Raw genomic sequence first — 19,267 nt, forward strand, 5'->3', positions numbered from 1 at the left:
ACGTTTGGGACAACTCTGTTTACAAGAACCTCGTTCATGGTACAAGTTCAATATCACAGAAAGCGAAAAATGAATAAAGAATTTGTGGTATTTACGTACAATGCAATATCACTCAGCAATGAAATCTATGTCATCAGACCCGTAGCAGCATAATGAGTGCACTCAGGTACGATGATTCTAAGAGAAATAAGTCACACAGAAAAAGAAATATCAGAAGGTATCACTAATACACGGAATGTAAACTTGGCTACCCAGGAACTGAATTACAAAACAGAACAGGGTCTCAAATGTAGAAAACCAACTTATGCTTGCTTAAGGGGAAAGGTGAGTTGGGGTGCTGCATAAAACCAGAGATTGAAATTAGCACAGATACCGTTCCATAAGCCAAATATGTAATAGACAAGAGCTACTCCTTCCTCAACGAAGTGGACTCAACACCCCATATTAAACGCCTAAGGATATACCTGACTAGTAAGAAACTTAAAACCTATGGATTTACATGTCTCCAAAAGAGAATCAAGCGTGTGTACAGCAGCATAAATGCAGCAGTGATAGGATTAGTGAGGTTCGGTGAGCAAATGCAGAGCCTTTGAAGTCATATTGCATGGTACCCATTCCATGGGTCTCAACTCTCCAGGTTTAAGGGATTCTTCCTTCAGCTAAAACATGCATGTGGAACCCAGAGTATGATCCACCGTGTGATCGGGAAACGTGTTCAAATATGTCTCAGTTTTCGTCCCCTGGTACTCGGGTGCAACATTCCAGACGCTTTACTAACACTCTCCCCACTTGGAGAGTCAGTGCCTTTAAACTCCTGTTTGGCCCAGTTTGCAATTTCTGCGGGAAATGAACAGGAATAGGGAGAATCAATGAGAGACTAGCTGGAGCTGTCTGGGCGTGCAAATTTAACTCTCATTTCCCACAAGGAAGAGGAATTAACCAAAGGCTCAACTTGCCGTGCCGGAACCACACTAGGGCCTGAAGCAACCTTGCGGTGTTGCGGCCAGCTCACAAGAAAGCGAGTTGAAGAAAGGATCTCAGGGGCCCTGTCATTCACAAACCTGCAGAGTTATAAATGACAGCTATCGTCCAAAAATATATTGAAGTAAGGCTGCCAAGAGGACTTGAAAGCGGGGCAGAATTGCAGGAAACCGATTTCAGGAGGTAGACTGGAATTGCATGAAAAGCATAGGAAAAGAGGCAGAACGTCCACAATGATGCACTTGGCCAGATAGGGCGTATGCGTTTTTTCCTGAATATATTCAGGAAAAAACGCATACGCACTTTTTGGCCAACCAAGCAAGCTTGCAAAGGAAATCTGCACTACAATGAAGTCTCACTGCCCCACGGGCAAAAGGGCCATCTGAAAAAAGTGTAAAATCCAGAAAGGCAGGACAGGCCATGGAGAACTGGGAGCCTTGTTATGCTGATGGGCGGGATGTAAATTGCCAACAGCCACTCTGGAGAAGTGTATGGTGTTTCCTGAAACATCTAAAAAACAAAGCAACAGAGCCTAGGGCACTTCCACTTATGCTCCTATAGCTTAGGGAAATTCAAATCAAAAAGACACAGCCACCCAAAAGTTTGGGACGGCTCTGTTTACAAGATCCTCGTTTATGGTACAAGTTCAATATCACAGAAAGCGAAAAATGAATAAAGAATTTGTGGTATTTACGTACAATTCAATATCACTCAGCAATGAAATCTATGTCATCAGGCCCGTAGCACCATAATGAGTGGATTCAGATACGATGATTCTAAGTGAAATAAGTCACACTGAAAAAGCAACATCATAAGATATCACTAATACACGGAATGCAAACTTGGCTACACAGGAACTGAATTACAAAACAGAACAGGGTCTCAAATGTAGAAAACCAACTTATGCTTGCTTAAGGGGAAAGGTGAGTTGGGGTGCTGCATAAAACAAGAGATTGAAATTAGCACAGATACCGTTCCATAAGCCAAATATGTAATAGACAAGAGCTACTCCTTGCTCAACGAAGTGGACTCAACACCCCATATTAAACGCCTAAAAATATACCTGAATAGTAAGAATCTTAAAATCTATGGATTTATATGTCTCCGAAAAGGAATCAAGCGTGTGTACAGCACCATAAACGCAGCAGTGATAGGATTGGTGAGTTTCGGTGAGCAAATGCAGACCCTTTGAAGTCATATTGCATGGTACCCATTCCATGGGTCTCAACTCTCCAGGTTTAAGGGATTCTTCCTTCAGGTAAAACATGCATGTGGAACCCAGAGTATGATCCACCGTGTGATCGGGAAACGTGTTCAAATATGTCTCAGTTTAAGTCCCCTGGTACTCGGGTGCAACATTCCAGACGCTTTACTAACACTCTCCCCACTTGGAGAGTCAGTGCCCTTAACGTCGTGTTTGGCCCAGTTTGCAATTTCTGCGGGAAATGAACAGGAATAGGGAGAACCAATGAGAGACTAGCTGGAGGTGTCTGGACGGGCAAATTTAACTCTCATTTCCCACCAGGAAGAGGAATTAACCAAAGGCTCAGCTTGCCGTGCCGGAACCACACTAGGGCCTGAAGCAATCTTGCGGTGTTGCGGCCAGCTCACAAGAAAGCGAATTGAACAAAGGAGCTCAGGGGCACTGTAATTCACAAACCTGCAGAGTTATAAATGACAGCTATCGTCCAAAAATATATTGAAGTAAGGCTGCCAAGAGGACTTGAAATCGGGGCATAATTGTAGGAAACCGATTTCATTAGGTAGACTGGAATTGCATGAAAAGCATAGGAAAAGAGGCAGAACGTCCACAATGATGCACTTGGCCAAAAAGGGCGTATGCGTTTTTTCCTGAATATATTCAGGAAAAAACGCATACGCGCTTTTTGGCCAACCAAGCAAGCTTGCAAAGGAAATCTGCACTACAATGAAGTCTCACTGCCCCCCGGGCAAAAGGGCCATCTGAAAAAAGTGTAAAATCCAGAAAGGCAGGACAGGCCATGGAGAACTGGGAGCCTTGTTATGCTGATGGGCGGGATGTAAATTGCCAACAGCCACTCTGGAGAAGTGTATGGTGTTTCCTGAAACATCTAAAAAACAAAGCAACAGAGCCTAGGGCACTTCCACTTATGCTCCTATAGCTTAGGGAAATTAAAATCAAAAAGACACAGCCACACCAACGTTTGGGACAACTCTGTTTACAAGAACCTCGTTCATGGTACAAGTTCAATATCACAGAAAGCGAAAAATGAATAAAGAATTTGTGGTATTTACGTACAATGCAATATCACTCAGCAATGAAATCTATGTCATCAGACCCGTAGCAGCATAATGAGTGGATTCAGGTACGATGATTCTAAGTGAAATATGTCACACAGAAAAAGAAATATAATAAGGTATCACTAATACACGGAATGTAAACTTGGCTACCCAGGAACTGAATTTCAAAACAGAACAGGGTCTCAAATGTAGAAAACCAACCTATGCTTGCTTAAGGGGAAAGGTGAGTTGGGGGACTGCATAAAACCAGAGATTGAAATTAGCACAGATACCATTCCATAAGCCAAATATGTAATAGACAAGAGCTACTCCTTGCTCAACGAAGTGGACTCAACACCCCATATTAAACGCCTAAGAATATACCTGACTAGTAAGAATCTTAAAACCTATGGATTTACATGTCTCCAAAAGAGAATCAAGCGTGTGTACAGTAGCATAAACGCAGCAGTGATAGGATTGGTGAGGTTCGGTGAGCAAATGCAGACCCTTTGAAGTCATATTGCATGGTACCCATTCCATGGGTCTCAACTCTCAAGGTTTAAGGGATTCTTCATTCAGCTAAAACATGCATGTGTAACTCAGAGTATGATCCACCGTGTGATCGGGAAACGTGTTCAAATATGTCTCAGTTTTCGTCCCCTGGTACTCGGGTGCAACATTCCAGACGCTTTACTAACACTCTCCCCACTTGGAGAGTCAGTGCCTTTAACGTCCTGTTTGGCCCAGTTTGCAATTTCCGCGGGAAATGAACAGGAATAGGGAGAACCAATGAGAGACTAGCTGGAGGTGTCTGGACGGGCAAATTTAACTCTCATTTCCCACCAGGAAGAGGAATTAACCAAAGGCTCAGCTTGCCGTGCCGGAACCACACTAGGGCTTGAAGCAATCTTGCGGTGTTGCGGCCAGCTCACAAGAAAGCGAGTTGAAGAAAGGATCTCAGGGACCCTGTCATTCACAAACCTGCAGAGTTATAAATGACAGCTATCGTCCAAAAATATATTGAAGTAAGGCTGCCAAGAGCACTTGAAAGCGGGGCAGAATTGCAGGAAACCGATTTCAGGAGGTAGACTGGAATTGCATGAAAAGCATAGGAAAAGAGGCAGAACGTCCACAATGATGCACTTGGTCAAAAAGGGCGTATGCGTTTTTTCCTGAATATATTCAGTAGAAAACGCATACGCCCTTTTTGGCCAACCAAGCAAGCTTGCAAAGGAAATCTGCACTACAATGAAGTCTCACTGCCCCCCGGGCAAAAGGGCCATCTGAAAAAAGTGTAAAATCCAGAAAGGCAGGACAGGCCATGGAGAATTGGGAGCCTTGTTATGCTGATGGGCGGGATGTAAATTGCCAACAGCCACTCTGGAGAAGTGTATGGTGTTTCCTGAAACATCTAAAAAACAAAGCAACAGAGCCTAGGGCACTTCCACTTATGCTCCTATAGCTTAGGGAAATTAAAATCAAAAAGACACATCCACCACAAAGTTTGGGATGGCTCTGTTTACAAGATCCTCGTTTATGGTACAAGTTCAATATCATAGAAAGCGAAAAATGAATAAAGAATTTGTGGTATTTACGTACAATGCAATATCACTCAGCAATGAAATCTATGTCATCAGGCCCATAGCAGCATAATGAGTGAATTCAGGTACGATGATTCTAAGAGAAATAAGTCACACAGAAAAAGAAATATCATAAGGTATCACTAATACACGGAATGTAAACTTGGCTACCCAGGAACTGAATTACAAAACAGAACAGGGTCTCAAATGTAGAAAACCAACTTATGCTTGCTTAAGGGGAAAGGTGAGTTGGGGTGCTGCATAAAACCAGAGATTGAAATTAGCACAGATACCGTTCCATAAGCCAACTATGTAATAGACAAGAGCTACTCCTTCCTCAAAGAAGTGGACACAACACCCCATATTAAACGCCTAAGGATATACCTGACTAGTAAGAATCTTAAAACCTATGGATTTACATGTCTCCAAAAGAGAATCAAGCGTGTGTACAGCAGCATAAATGCAGCAGTGATAGGATTAGTGAGGTTCGGTGAGCAAATGCAGAGCCTTTGAAGTAATATTGCATGGTACCCATTCCATGGGTCACAACTCTCCAGGTAAGTGATTCTTCCTTCAGCTAAAACATGCATGTGGAACCCAGAATATGATGCACCGTGTGATCGGGAAACGTGATCAAATGTGTCTCAGTTTTCGTCCCCTGGTACTCGGGTGCAACATTCCAGACGCTTTACTAACACTCTCCCCACTTGGAGAGTCAGTGCCTTTAACCTCCTGTTTGGCCCAGTTTGCAATTTCTGTGGGAAATGAACAGGAATAGGGAGAACCAATGAGAGATAGCTGGAGGTGTCTGGACGGGCAAATTTAACTCTCATTTCCCACCAGGAAGAGGAATTAACCAAAGGCTCAGCTTGCCGTGCCGGAACCACACTAGGGCCTGAAGCAATCCTGCGGTGTTGCGGCCAGCTCACAAGAAAGCGAGTTGAAGAAAGGATCTCAGGGGCCCTGTCATTCACAAACCTGCAGAGTTATAAATGACAGCTATCGTCCAAAAATATATTGAAGTAAGGCTGCCAAGAGGACTTGAAAGCGGGGCAGAATTGCAGGAAACCGATTTCAGGAGGTAGACTGGAATTGCATGAAAAGCATAGGAAAAGAGGCAGAACGTCCACAATGATGCACTTGGCCAAAAAGTGCGTATGCGTTTTTTCCTGAATATATTCAGGAAAAAACGCATACGCCCTTTTTGCCCAAGCAAGCAAGCTAGCAAAGGAAATCTGCACTACAATGAAGTCTCACTGCCCCACGGGCAAAAGGGCCATCTGAAAAAAGTGTAAAATCCAGAAAGGCAGGACAGGCCATGGAGAACTGGGAGCCTTGTTATGCTGATGGGCGGGATGTAAATTGCCAACAGCCACTCTGGAGAAGTGTATGGTGTTTCCTGAAACATCTAAAAAACAAAGCAACAGAGCCTAGGGCACTTCCACTTATGCTCCTATAGCTTAGGGAAATTAAAATCAAAAAGACACAGCCACCCCAAAATTTGGAATGGCTCTGTTTAAAAGAACCTCGTTTATGGTACAAGTTCATTATCACAGAAAGCGAAAAATGAATAAAGAATTTGTGGTACTTACATACAATGCAATATCACTCAGCAATGAAATCTATGTCATCAGGCCCGTAGCACCATAATGAGTGGATTCAGGTACGATGCTTCTAAGTGAAATATGTCACACAGAAAAAGAAATATCATAAGGTATCACTAATACACGGAATGTAAACTTGGCTACCCAGGAACTGAATTACAAAACAGAACAGGGTCTCAAATGTAGAAAACCAACTTATGCTTGCTTAAGGGGAAAGGTGAGTTGGGGTGCTGCATAAAACCAGAGATTGAAATTAGCACAGATACCGTTCCATAAGCCAAATATGTAATAGACAAGAGCTACTCCTTTCTCAATGAAGTGGACTCAACACCCCATATTAAACGCCTAAGAATATACCTGACTAGTAAGAATCTTAAAAACTATGGATTTACATGTCTCTGAAAGAGAATCAAGCATGTGTACAGCAGCATAAATGCAGCAGTGATAGGATTGGTGAGGTTCGGTGAGCAAATGCAGACCCTTTGAAGTCATATAGCATGGTACCCATTGCATGGGTCTCAACTCTCCAGGTTTAAGGGATTCTTCCTTCAGCTAAAACATGCATGTGGAACCCAGAGTATGATCCACCGTGTGATTGGGAAACGTGTTCAAATGTGTCTCAGTTTTTGTCCCCTGGTACTCCGGTGCAACTTTCCAGACGCTTTACTAACACTCTCCCCACTTGGAGAGTCAGTGCCTTTAACATCGTGTTTGGCCCAGTTTGCAATTTCTGCGGGAAATGAACAGGAATAGGGAGAACCAATGAGAGACTAGCTGGAGGTGTCTGGACGGGCAAATTTAACTCTCATTTCCCACCAGGAAGAGGAATTAACCAAAGGCTCAGCTTGCCGTGCCGGAACCACACTAGGGCCTGAAGCAATCCTGCGGTGTTGCGGCCAGCTCACAATAAAGAGAGTTGAACAAAGGATCTCAGGGGCCCTGTCATTCACAAACCTGCAGAGTTATAAATGACAGCTATCGTCCAAAATTATATTGAAGTAAGGCTGCCAAGAGCACTTGAAAGCGGGGCAGAATTGCAGGAAACCAATTTCAGGAGGAAGACTGGATTTGCATGAAAAGCATAGGAAAAGAGGCAGAACGTCCACAATGATGCACTTGGCCAAAAAGGGCGTATGCGTTTTTTCCTGAATATATTCAGGAAAAAACGCATACGCCCTTTTTGGCCAAGCAAGCAAGGTAGCAAAGGAAATCGGCACTACAATGAAGTCTCACTGCCCCCCGATCAGAAGGGCCATCTGAAAAAACCGTAAAATCCAGAAAGGCAGGACAGGCCATGGAGAACTGGGAGCCTTGTTATGCTGATGGGTGGGATGTAAATTGCCAACAGCCACTCTGGAGAAGTGTATGGTGTTTCCTGAAACATCCAAAAAACAAAGCAACAGAGCCTAGAGCACTTCCACATATGGTCCAATAGCTTAGGAAAATTTAAATCAATAAGACACAGCCACCCCAAAGTTTGGGCCGGCTCTGTTTACAAGAACCTCGTTTACAGTACAGTTCAAATTCGCAGAAAGTGAAAAATGGATAAAGAAGTTGTGGTACCTACGTACAATGCAATATCACTCAGCAATGAAATCTATGTCATCAGGCCCATAGCAGCATAATGAGTGGATTCAGGTACGATGATTCTAAGAGAAATAAGTCACACAGAAAAAGAAACATCATAAGATATCACTACTACACGGAATGCAAACTTGGCTACACAGGAAGTGAATTACAAAACAGAACAGGGTCTCAAATGTAGAAAACCAACTTATGCTTGCTTAAGGGGAAAGGTGAGTTAGGGTGCTGCATAAAACCAGAGATTGAAATTAGCACAGATACCGTTCCATAAGCCAAATATATAATAGACAAGATCTACTCCTTGCTCAAAGAAGTGGACTCAACACCCCATATTAAACGCCTAAGAATATACTTGACTAGTAAGAATCTTAAAACCTATGGATTTATATGTGTCTGAAAGAGAACGAATCTTGTGTACAGTGGCATAAACGCAGCAGTGATAGGATTGGTGAGGTTCGGTGAGCAAATGCAGACCCTTTGAAGTCATATTGTATGGTACCCATTCCATGGGTCTCAACTCTCCAGGTTTAAGGGATTCTTCCTTCAGCTAAAATATGCATGAGGCATGCAGAGTATGATCCACCATGTGATCGGGAAACGTGTTCAAATGTGTCTCAATTTTCGTCCCTGGTATTCGGGTGCAACATTCCAGATGCTTTACTAACACTCTCTCCACTTGGAGAGTCAGTGCCTTTAACCTCCTGTTTGGCCCAGTTTGCAATTTCTGCGGGAAATGAACAGGAATAGGGAGAACCAATGAGAGACTAGCTGGAGGTGTCTGGACGGGCAAATTTAACTCTCATTTCCCACCAGGAAGAGGAATTAACCAAAAGCTCAGCTTGCCGTGCCGGAACCACACTAGGGCCTGAAGCAATCTTGCGGTGTTGCGGCCAGCTCACAAGAAAGCGAGTTGAACAAAGGAGCTCAGGGGCACTGTCATTCACAAACCTGCAGAGTTATAAATGACAGCTATCGTCCAAAAATATATTGAAGTAAGGCTGCCAAGAGCACTTGAAAGCGGGGCAGAATTGCAGGACACCGATTTCAGGAGGTAGACTGGAATTGCATGAAAAGCATAGGAAAAGAGGCAGAACGTCCACAATGATGCACTTGGCCAAAAAGGGCGTATGCGTTTTTTCCTGAATATATTCACGAAAAAACGCATACGCACTTTTTGGCCAACCAAGAAAGCTTGCAAAGGAAATCTGCACTACAATGAAGTCTCACTGCCCCCCGGGCTAAAGGGCCATATGAAAAAAGTGTAAAATCCAGAAAGACAGGACAGGCCATGGAGAACTGGGAGCCTTGTTATGCTGATGGGCGGGATGTAAATTGCCAACAGCCACTCTGGAGAAGTGTATGGTGTTTCCTGAAACATCTAAAAAACAAAGCAACAGAGCCTAGGGCACTTCCACTTATGGTCCTATAGCTTAGGGAAATTAAAATCAAAAAGACACAGCCACCACAAAATTTGGGATGGCTCTGTTTAAAAGAACCTCGTTTATGGTACAAGTTCATTATCACAGAAAGCGAAAAATGAATAAAGAAGTTGTGGTACTCAGGAACAATGCAATATCACTCAGCAATGAAATCTATGTCATCAGGCCCATAGCAGCATAATGAGTGAATTCAGGTACGATGATTCTAAGTGAAATATGTCACACAGAAAAAGAAACATCATAAGATATCACTAATACACGGAATGTAAACTTGGTTACACTGGAACTGAATTACAAAACAGAACAGAGTCTCAAATGTAGAAAACCAACTTATGCTTGCTTAAGGGGAAAGGTGAGTTGGGGTGCTGCATAAAACCAGAGATTGAAATTAGCACAGATACCGTTCCATAAGCCAAATATGTAATAGACAAGAGCTACTCCTTCCTCAAGGAAGTGGACTCAACACCCCATATTAAACGCCTAAGAATATATCTGACTAGTAAAAATCTTAAAACCTATGGATTTATATGTCTCCAAAAGAGAATCAAGCGTGTGTACAGTGGCATAAACGCAGCAGTGATAGGATTGGTGAGGTTTGGTGAGCAAATGCAGACCCTTTGAAGTCATATTGCATGGTACCCATTCCATGGGTCTCAACTCTCCATGTTTAAGGGATTCTTCCTTCAGCTAAAACATGCATGTGGAACGCAGAGTATGATCCACCGTGTGATCGGGAAACGTGTTCAAATGTGTCTCAGTTTTCATCCCCTGGTACTCGGGTGCAACATTCCAGACGCTTTACTAACACTCTCCCCACTTGGAGAGTCAGTGCCTTTAACCTTCTGTTTGGCCCAGTTTGCAATTTCTGCGGGAAATGAACAGGAATAGGGAGAACCAATGAGAGACTAGCTGGAGGTGTCTGGACGGGCAAATTTAACTCTCATTTCCCACCAGGAAGAGGAATTAACCAAAGGCTCAGCGTGCCATGCCGGAAGCACACTAGGGCCTGAAGCAATACTGCGGTGTTGCGGCCAGCTAACAAGAAGGACAGTTGAAGAAAGCAGCTTAGGGACACTGTCATTCACAGACCTGCAGAGTTATAAATGACAGCTATCGTCCAAAAATATATTGAAGTAAGGCTGCCAAGAGGACTTGAAAGCGGGGCAGAATTGCAGGAAACCGATTTCAGGAGGTAGACTGGAATTGCATGAAAAGCATAGGAAAAGAGGCAGAACGTCCACAATGATGCACTTGGCCAAAAAGTGCGTATGCGTTTTTTTCTGAATATATTCAGGAAAAACGCATACGCCCTTTTTGGACAAGCAAGCAAGGTAGCAAAGGAAATCTGCACTACAATGAAGTCTCACTGCCCCACGGGCAAAAGGGCCATCTGAAAAAAGTGTAAAATCCAGAAAGGCAGGACAGGCCATGGAGAACTGGGAGCCTTGTTATGCTGATGGGCGGGATGTAAATTGCCAACAGCCACTCTGGAGAAGTGTATGGTGTTTCCTGAAACATCCAAAAAACAAAGCAACAGAGCCTAGAGCACTTCCACTTATGGTCCAATAGTTTAGGAAAATTTAAATCAAAAAGACACAGCCACCCCAAAGTTTGGGCCGGCTCTGTTTACAAGCACCTCGTTTACAGTACAGTTCAGTATCTCAGAAAGTGAAAAATGGATAAAGAAGTTGTGGTACTTACGTACAATGCAATATCACTCAGCAATGAAATCTATGTCATCAGGCCCGTAGCAGCATAATGAGTGGATTCAGGTACGATGATTCTAAGTGAAATAAGTCACACAGAAAAAGAAACATCATAAGATATCACTACTACACGGAATGCAAACTTGGCTACACAGGAACTGAATTACAAAACAGAACAGGGTCTCAAATGTAGAAAACCAACTTATGCTTGCTTAAGGGGAAAGGTGAGTTGGGGTGCTGCATAAAACCAGAGATTGAAATTAGCACAGATACCGTTCCATAAGCCAAATATGTAATAGACAAGAGCTACTCCTTCCTCAACGAAGTGGACTCAACACCCCATATTAAACGCCTAAGAATATACCTGACTAGTAAAAATCTTAAAACCTATGGATTTATATGTGTCTGAAAGAGAACGAATCTTGTGTACAGTGGCATAAACGCAGCAGTGATAGGATTGGTGAGGTTCGGTGAGCAAATGCAGACCCTTTGAAGTCATATTGTATGGTACCCATTCCATGGGTCTCAACTCTCCATGTTTAAGGGATTCTTCCTTCAGCTAAAACATGCATGAGGCATGCAGAATATGATCCACCATGTGATCGGGAAACGTGTTCAAATGTGTCTCAGGTTTCGTCCCTGGTACTCGGGTGCAACATTCCAGATGCTTTACTAACACTCTCCCCACTTGGAGAGTCAGTGACTTTAACCTCCTGTTTTGACCAGTTTGCAATTTCTGCGGAAAATGAACAGGAATAGTGAGAACCAATGAGAGACTAGCTGGAGGTGTCTGGACGGGCAAATTTAACTCTCATTTCCTATCAGGAATAGGAATTAACCAAAGGCTCAGCATGCCTTGCCAGAACCACACTAGTGCCTGAAGCAATCTTGCGGTGTTGCGGCCAGCTCACAAGAAAGCGAGTTGAAGAAAGGAGCTCAGGGGCACTGTCATTCACAAACCTGCAGAGTTATAAATGACAGCTATCGTCCAAAAATATATGGAAGTAAAGCTGACGAGAGGACTTGAAAGCGGGGCAGAATTGCAGGAAACCGATTTCAGGAGGTAGACTGGAATTGCATGAAAAGCATAGGAAAAGAGGCAGAACGTCCACAATGATGCACTTGGCTAAAAAGGGCGTATGCGTTTTTGCCTGAATATATTCAGCAAAAAACGCATACGCCCTTTTTGGCCAAACAAGAAAGCTTGCAAAGGAAATCTGCACTACAATGAAGTCTCACTGCCCCCCAGTCAAAAGGACCATCTGAAAAAAGTGTAAAATCCAGAAAGGCAGGAAAGGCCATGGAGAACTGGGAGCCTTGTTATGCTGATGGGCGGGATGTAAATTGCCAACAGCCACCCTGGAGAAGTGTATGGTGTTTCCTGAAACATCTAAAAAACAAAGCAACAGAGCCTAGGGCACTTCCACGTATGGTCCTATAGCTTAGGGAAATAAAAATCAAAAAGACACAGCCACCCAAAATTTGGGCCGGCTATGTTTACAAGAACCTCGTTTACAGTCCAGTTCAATATCTCAGAAAGTGAAAAATGGATAAAGAATTTGTGGTACTTATGTACAATGCAATATCACTTTGCAATGAAATCAATGTCATCAAGCCCATAGCAGCATAATGAGTGGATTCAGGTACAATGATTCTAAGTGAAATAAGTCACACAGAAAAAGAAACATAATAAGATATCACTACTACACGGAATGTAAACTTGGCTACACAGGAACTGAATTACAAAACAGAACAGGGTCTCAAATGTAGAAAACCAACTTATGCTTGCTTAAGGGGAAAGGTCAGTTGGGGTGCTGCATAAAACAGAGATTGAGGGCTTCCCTGGTGGCTCAGAGGTTGAAAGTCCGCCTGCCGTTGCAGGGGACACGGGTGCGTGCCCCGATCCGGGAGGATCCCACATGCCGCGGAGTGGCTGGGCCCGTGAGCCTTGGCTGCTGAGCCTGCGCATCTGGAGCCTGTGCTCCGCAACGGGAGATGCCACAACAATGATAGGCCTCCGTACAAAAAAAAAAAAACCAGATATTGAAATTAGCACAGATACCGTTCCATAAGCCAAATATGTAATAGACAAGAGTTACTTCTTGCTCAACGAAGTGGACTCACACCCCATATTAAACGCCTAATAATATACCTCACTAGTAATAATCTTAAAACCTATGGATTTATATGTCTCCAAAAGAGAACCAAGCTTGTGTACAGTGGCATAAACACAGCAGTGATAGGATTGGTGAGGTTTGGTGAGCAAATGCAGACCCTTTGAAGTCATATTGCATGGTACCCATTCCATGGGTCTCAACTCTCCAGGTTTAAGGGATTCTTCCTTCAGCTAAAACATGCATGAGGTACGCAGAGTATGATCCACAATGTGATCGGGAAACGTGTTCAAATGTGTCTCAGTTTTCGTCTCTGGTACTCAGGTGCAACATTCCAGATGATTTACTAACACTCTCCCTACTTGGAGAGTAAGGGCCTTTAAACTCCTGTTTGGACCAGTTTGCAATTTCTGCGTGAAATGTACAGGAATAGGGAGAACCAATGAGAGACTAGCTGGAGGTGTCTGGACGGGCAAATTTAACTCTCATTTCCCACCAGGAGGAGGAATTAACCAAAGGCTCAGCGTGCTGTGCCGGAAACACACTAGGGCCTGAAGCAATCTTGCGGTGTGGCGGCCAAATCACAAGAAAGCGCGTTGAAGAAAGAAGCTCAGGGGCACTGTAATTCACAAAACTACAGAGATATAAATGACAGCTATCGTCCAAAAATATATTGAAGTAAGGCTGCCAAGAGGACTTGAAAGCGGGGCAGAATTGCAGGAAACCGATTTCAGGAGGTAGACTGGAATTGCATGAAAAGCATAGGAAAAGAGGCAGAACGTCCACAATGATGCACTTGGCCAAAAAGGGCGTATGCGTTTTTTCCTGAATATATTCAGGAAAAAACGCATACGCCCTTTTTGGCCAACCAAGCAAGCTTGCAAAGGAAATCTGCACTACAATGAAGTCTCACTGCCCCACGGGCAAAAGGGCCATCTGAAAAAAGTGTAAAATCCAGAAAGGCAGGACAGGCCATGGAGAACTGGGAGCCTTGTTATGCTGATGGGCGGGATGTAAATTGCCAACAGCCACTCTGGAGAAGTGTATGGTGTTTCCTGAAACATCCAAAAAACAAAGCAACAGAGCCTAGAGCACTTCCACTTATGGTCCAATAGCTTAGGAAAATTTAAATCAAAAAGACACAGCCACCCCAAAGTTTGGGCCGGCTCTGTTTACAAGCACCTCGTTTACAGTACAGTTCAATATCTCAGAAAGTGAAAAATGGATAAAGAAGTTGTGGTACTTACGTACAATGCAATATCACTCAGCAATGAAATCTATGTCATCAGGCCCGTAGCAGCATAATGAGTGGATTCAGGTACGATGATTCTAAGTGAAATAAGTCACACAGAAAAAGAAACATCATAAGATATCACTACTACACGGAATGCAAACTTGGCTACACAGGAACTGAATTACAAAACAGAACAGGGTCTCAAATGTAGAAAACCAACTTATGCTTGCTTAAGGGGAAAGGTGAGTTGGGGTGCTGCATAAAACCAGAGATTGAAATTAGCACCGATACCGTTCCATAAGCCAAATATGTAATAGACAAGAGCTACTCCTTGCTCAACGAAGTGGACTCAACACCCCATATTAAACGCCTAAGAATACACCTGACTAGTAAAAATCTTAAAACCTATGGATTTATATGTGTCTGAAAGAGAACGAATCTTGTGTACAGTGGCATAAACGCAGCAGTGATAGGATTGGTGAGGTTCGGTGAGCAAATGCAGACCCTTTGAAGTCATATTGTATGGTACCCATTCCATGGGTCTCAACTCTCCATGTTTAAGGGATTCTTCCTTCAGCTAAAGCATGCATGAGGCATGCAGAATATGATCCACCATGTGATCGGGAAACGTGTTCAAATGTGTCTCAGGTTTCGTCCCTGGTACGTGGGTGCAACATTCCAGATGCTTTACTAACACTCTCCCCACTTGGAGAGTCAGTGACTTTAACCTCCTGTTTTGACCAGTTTGCAATTTCTGCGGAAAATGAACAGGAATAGGGAGAACCAATGAGAGACTAGCTGGAGGTGTCTGGACGGGCAAATTTAACTCTCATTTCCTATCAGGAATAGGAATTAACCAAAGGCTCAGCATGCCTTGCCAGAACCACACTAGGGCCTGAAGCAATCTTGCGGTGTTGCGGCCAGCTCACAAGAAAGCGAGTTGAAGAAAGGAGCTCAGGGGCACTGTCATTCACAAACCTGCAGAGTTATAAATGACAGCTATCGTCCAAAAATATATGGAAGTAAAGCTGACGAGAGGACTTGAAAGCGGGGCAGAATTGCAGGAAACCGATTTCAGGAGGTAGACTGGAATTGCATGAAAAGCATAGGAAAAGAGGCAGAACGTCCACAATGATGCACTTGGCTAAAAAGGGCGTATGCGTTTTTGCCTGAATATATTCAGCAGAAAACGCATACGCCCTTTTTGGCCAAACAAGAAAGCTTGCAAAGGAAATCTGCACTACAATGAAGTCTCACTGCCCCCCGGTCAAAAGGACCATCTGAAAAAAGTGTAAAATCCAGAAAGGCAGGAAAGGCCATGGAGAACTGGGAGCCTTGTTATGCTGATGGGCGGGATGTAAATTGCCAACAGCCACCCTGGAGAAGTGTATGGTGTTTCCTGAAACATCTAAAAAACAAAGCAACAGAGCCTAGGGCACTTCCACGTATGGTCCTAGAGCTTAGGGAAATAAAAATCAAAAAGACACAGCCACCCAAAATTTGGGCCGGCTATGTTTACAAGAACCTCATTTACAGTCCAGTTCAATATCTCAGAAAGTGAAAAATGGATAAAGAATTTGTGGTACTTATGTACAATGTAATATCTCTTTGCAATGAAATCAATCTCATCAAGCCCATAGCAGCATAATGAGTGGATTCAGGTACAATGATTCTAAGTGAAATAAGTCACACAGAAAAAGAAACATAATAAGATATCACTACTACACGGAATGTAAACTTGGCTACACAGGAACTGAATTACAAAACAGAACAGGGTCTCAAATGTACAAAACCAACTTATGCTTGCTTAAGGGGAAAGGTCAGTTGGGGTGCTGCATAAAACAGAGATTGAGGGCTTCCCTGGTGGCTCAGAGGTTGAAAGTCCGCCTGCCGTTGCAGGGGACACGGGTGCGTGCCCCAATCCGGGAGGATCCCACATGCCGCGGAGTGGCTGGGCCCGTGAGCCTTGGCTGCTGAGCCTGCGCATCTGGAGCCTGTGCTCCGCAACGGGAGATGCCACAACAATGATAGGCCTCCGTACAAAAAAAAAAAAAAACCAGAGATTGAAATTAGCACAGATACCGTTCCATAAGCCAAATATGTAATAGACAAGAGCTACTCCTTGCTCAACGAAGTGGACTCAACACCCCATATTAAACGCCTAAAAATATACCTGAATAGTAAGAATCTTAAAACCTATGGTTTTATATGTCTCCGAAAAGGAATCAAGCATGTGTACAGCAGCATAAAGGCAGCAGTGATAGGATTGGTGAGGTTCGGTGAGCAAATGCAGACCCTTTGAAGTCATATTGCATGGTACCCATTCCATGGGTCTCAACTCTCCAGGTTTAAGGGATTCTTCCTTCAGCTAAAACATGCATGTGGAACCCAGAGTATGACCCACCGTGTGATCGGGAAACGTGTTCAAATATGTCTCAGTTTAAGTCCCCTGGTACTCGGGTGCAACATTCCAGACGCTTTACTAACACTCTCCCCACTTGGAGAGTCAGTGCCTTTAACCTCCTGTTTGGCCCAGTTTGCAATTTCTGCGGGAAATGAACAGGAATAGGGAGAACCAATGAGAGACTAGCTGGAGGTGTCTGGACGGGCAAATTTAACTCTCATTTCCCACCAGGAAGAGGAATTAACCAAAGGCTCAGCTTGCCGTGCCGGAACCACACTAGGGCCTGAAGCAATCCTGCGGTGTTGCGGCCAGCTCACAAGAAAGAGAATTGAACAAAGGAGCTCAGGGGCACTGTCATTCACAAACCTGCAGAGTTATAAATGACAGATATCGTCCAAAAATATATTGAAGTAAGGCTGCCAAGAGGACTTGAAAGCGGGGCAGAATTGCAGGAAACCGATTTCAGGAGGTAGACTGGAATTGCATGAAAAGCATAGCAAAAGAGGCAGAACGTCCACAATGATGCACTTGGCCAAAAAGGGCGTATGCGTTTTTTCCTGAATATATTCAGGAAAAAACGCATACGCCCTTTTTGGCCAACCAAGCAAGCTTGCAAAGGAAATCTGCACTACAATGAAGTCTCACTGCCCCACGGGCAAAAGGGCCATCTGCAAAAAGTGTAAAATCCAGAAAGGCAGGACAGGCCATGGAGAACTGGGAGCCTTGTTATGCTGATGGGCGGGATGTAAATTGCCAACAGCCACTCTGGAGAAGTGTATGTTGTTTTCTGAAACATGTAAAAAACAAAGCAACAGAGCCTAGGGCACTTCCACTTATGCTCCTATAGCTTAGGGAAATTAAAATCAAAAAGACACAGCCACCCCAAAATTTGGGATGGCTCTGTTTAAAAGAACCTCGTTTATGGTACAAGTTCATTATCACAGAAAGCGAAAAATGAATAAAGAATTTGTGGTACTTACATACAATGCAATATCACTCAGCAATGAAATCTATGTCATCAGGCCCGTAGCAGCATAATGAGTGGATTCAGGTACGATGCTTCTAAGTGAAATATGTCACACAGAAAAAGAAATATCATAAGGTATCACTAATACACGGAATGTAAACTTGGCTACAGAGGAACTGAATTACAAAACAGACAGGTTCTCAAATGTAGAAAACCAACTTATGCTTGCTTAAGGGGAAAGGTGAGTTGGGGTGCTGCATAAAACCAGAGATTGAAATTAGCACAGATACCGTTCCATAAGCCAAATATGTAATAGACAAGAGCTACTCCTTTCTCAACGAAGTGGACTCAACACCCCATATTAAACGCCTAAGAATATACCTGACTAGTAAGAATCTTAAAAACTATGGATTTACATGTCTCTGAAAGAGAATCAAGCATGTGTACAGCAGCATAAATGCAGCAGTGATAGGATTGGTGAGGTTCGGTGAGCAAATGCAGACCCTTTGAAGTCATATAGCATGGTACCCATTGCATGGGTCTCAACTCTCCAGGTTTAAGGGATTCTTCCTTCAGCTAAAACATGCATGTGGAACCCAGAGTATGATCCACCGTGTGATTGGGAAACGTGTTCAAATGTGTCTCAGTTTTCGTCCCAGGTACTCGGGTGCAACATTCCAGATGCTTTACTAACACTCTCCCCACTTGGAGAGTCAGTGAGTTTAACCTCCTGTTTTGACCAGTTTGCAATTTCTGCGGAAAATGAACAGGAATAGGGAGAACCAATGAGAGACTAGCTGGAGGTGTCTGGACGGGCAAATTTAACTCTCATTTCCTATCAGGAATAGGAATTAACCAAAGGCTCAGCATGCCTTGCCAGAACCACACTAGGGCCTGAAGCAATCTTGCGGTGTTGCGGCCAGCTCACAAGAAAGCGAGTTGAAGAAAGGAGCTCAGGGGCACTGTCATTCACAAACCTGCAGAGTTATAAATGACAGCTATCGTCCAAAAATATATGGAAGTAAAGCTGACGAGAGGACTTGAAAGCGGGGCAGAATTGCAGGAAACCGATTTCAGGAGGTAGACTGGAATTGCATGAAAAGCATAGGAAAAGAGGCAGAACGTCCACAATGATGCACTTGGCTAAAAAGGGCGTATGCGTTTTTGCCTGAATATATTCAGCAAAAAACGCATACGCCCTTTTTGGCCAAACAAGAAAGCTTACAAAGGAAATCTGCACTACAATGAAGTCTCACTGCCCCCCGGTCAAAAGGACCATCTGAAAAAAGTGTAAAATCCAGAAAGGCAGGAAAGGCCATGGAGAACTGGGAGCCTTGTTATGCTGATGGGCGGGATGTAAATTGCCAACAGCCACCCTGGAGAAGTGTATGGTGT

Source organism: Lagenorhynchus albirostris, chromosome 1, assembly GCF_949774975.1.
Source record: "Lagenorhynchus albirostris chromosome 1, mLagAlb1.1, whole genome shotgun sequence".
Taxonomy (NCBI): domain Eukaryota; kingdom Metazoa; phylum Chordata; class Mammalia; order Artiodactyla; family Delphinidae; genus Lagenorhynchus; species Lagenorhynchus albirostris.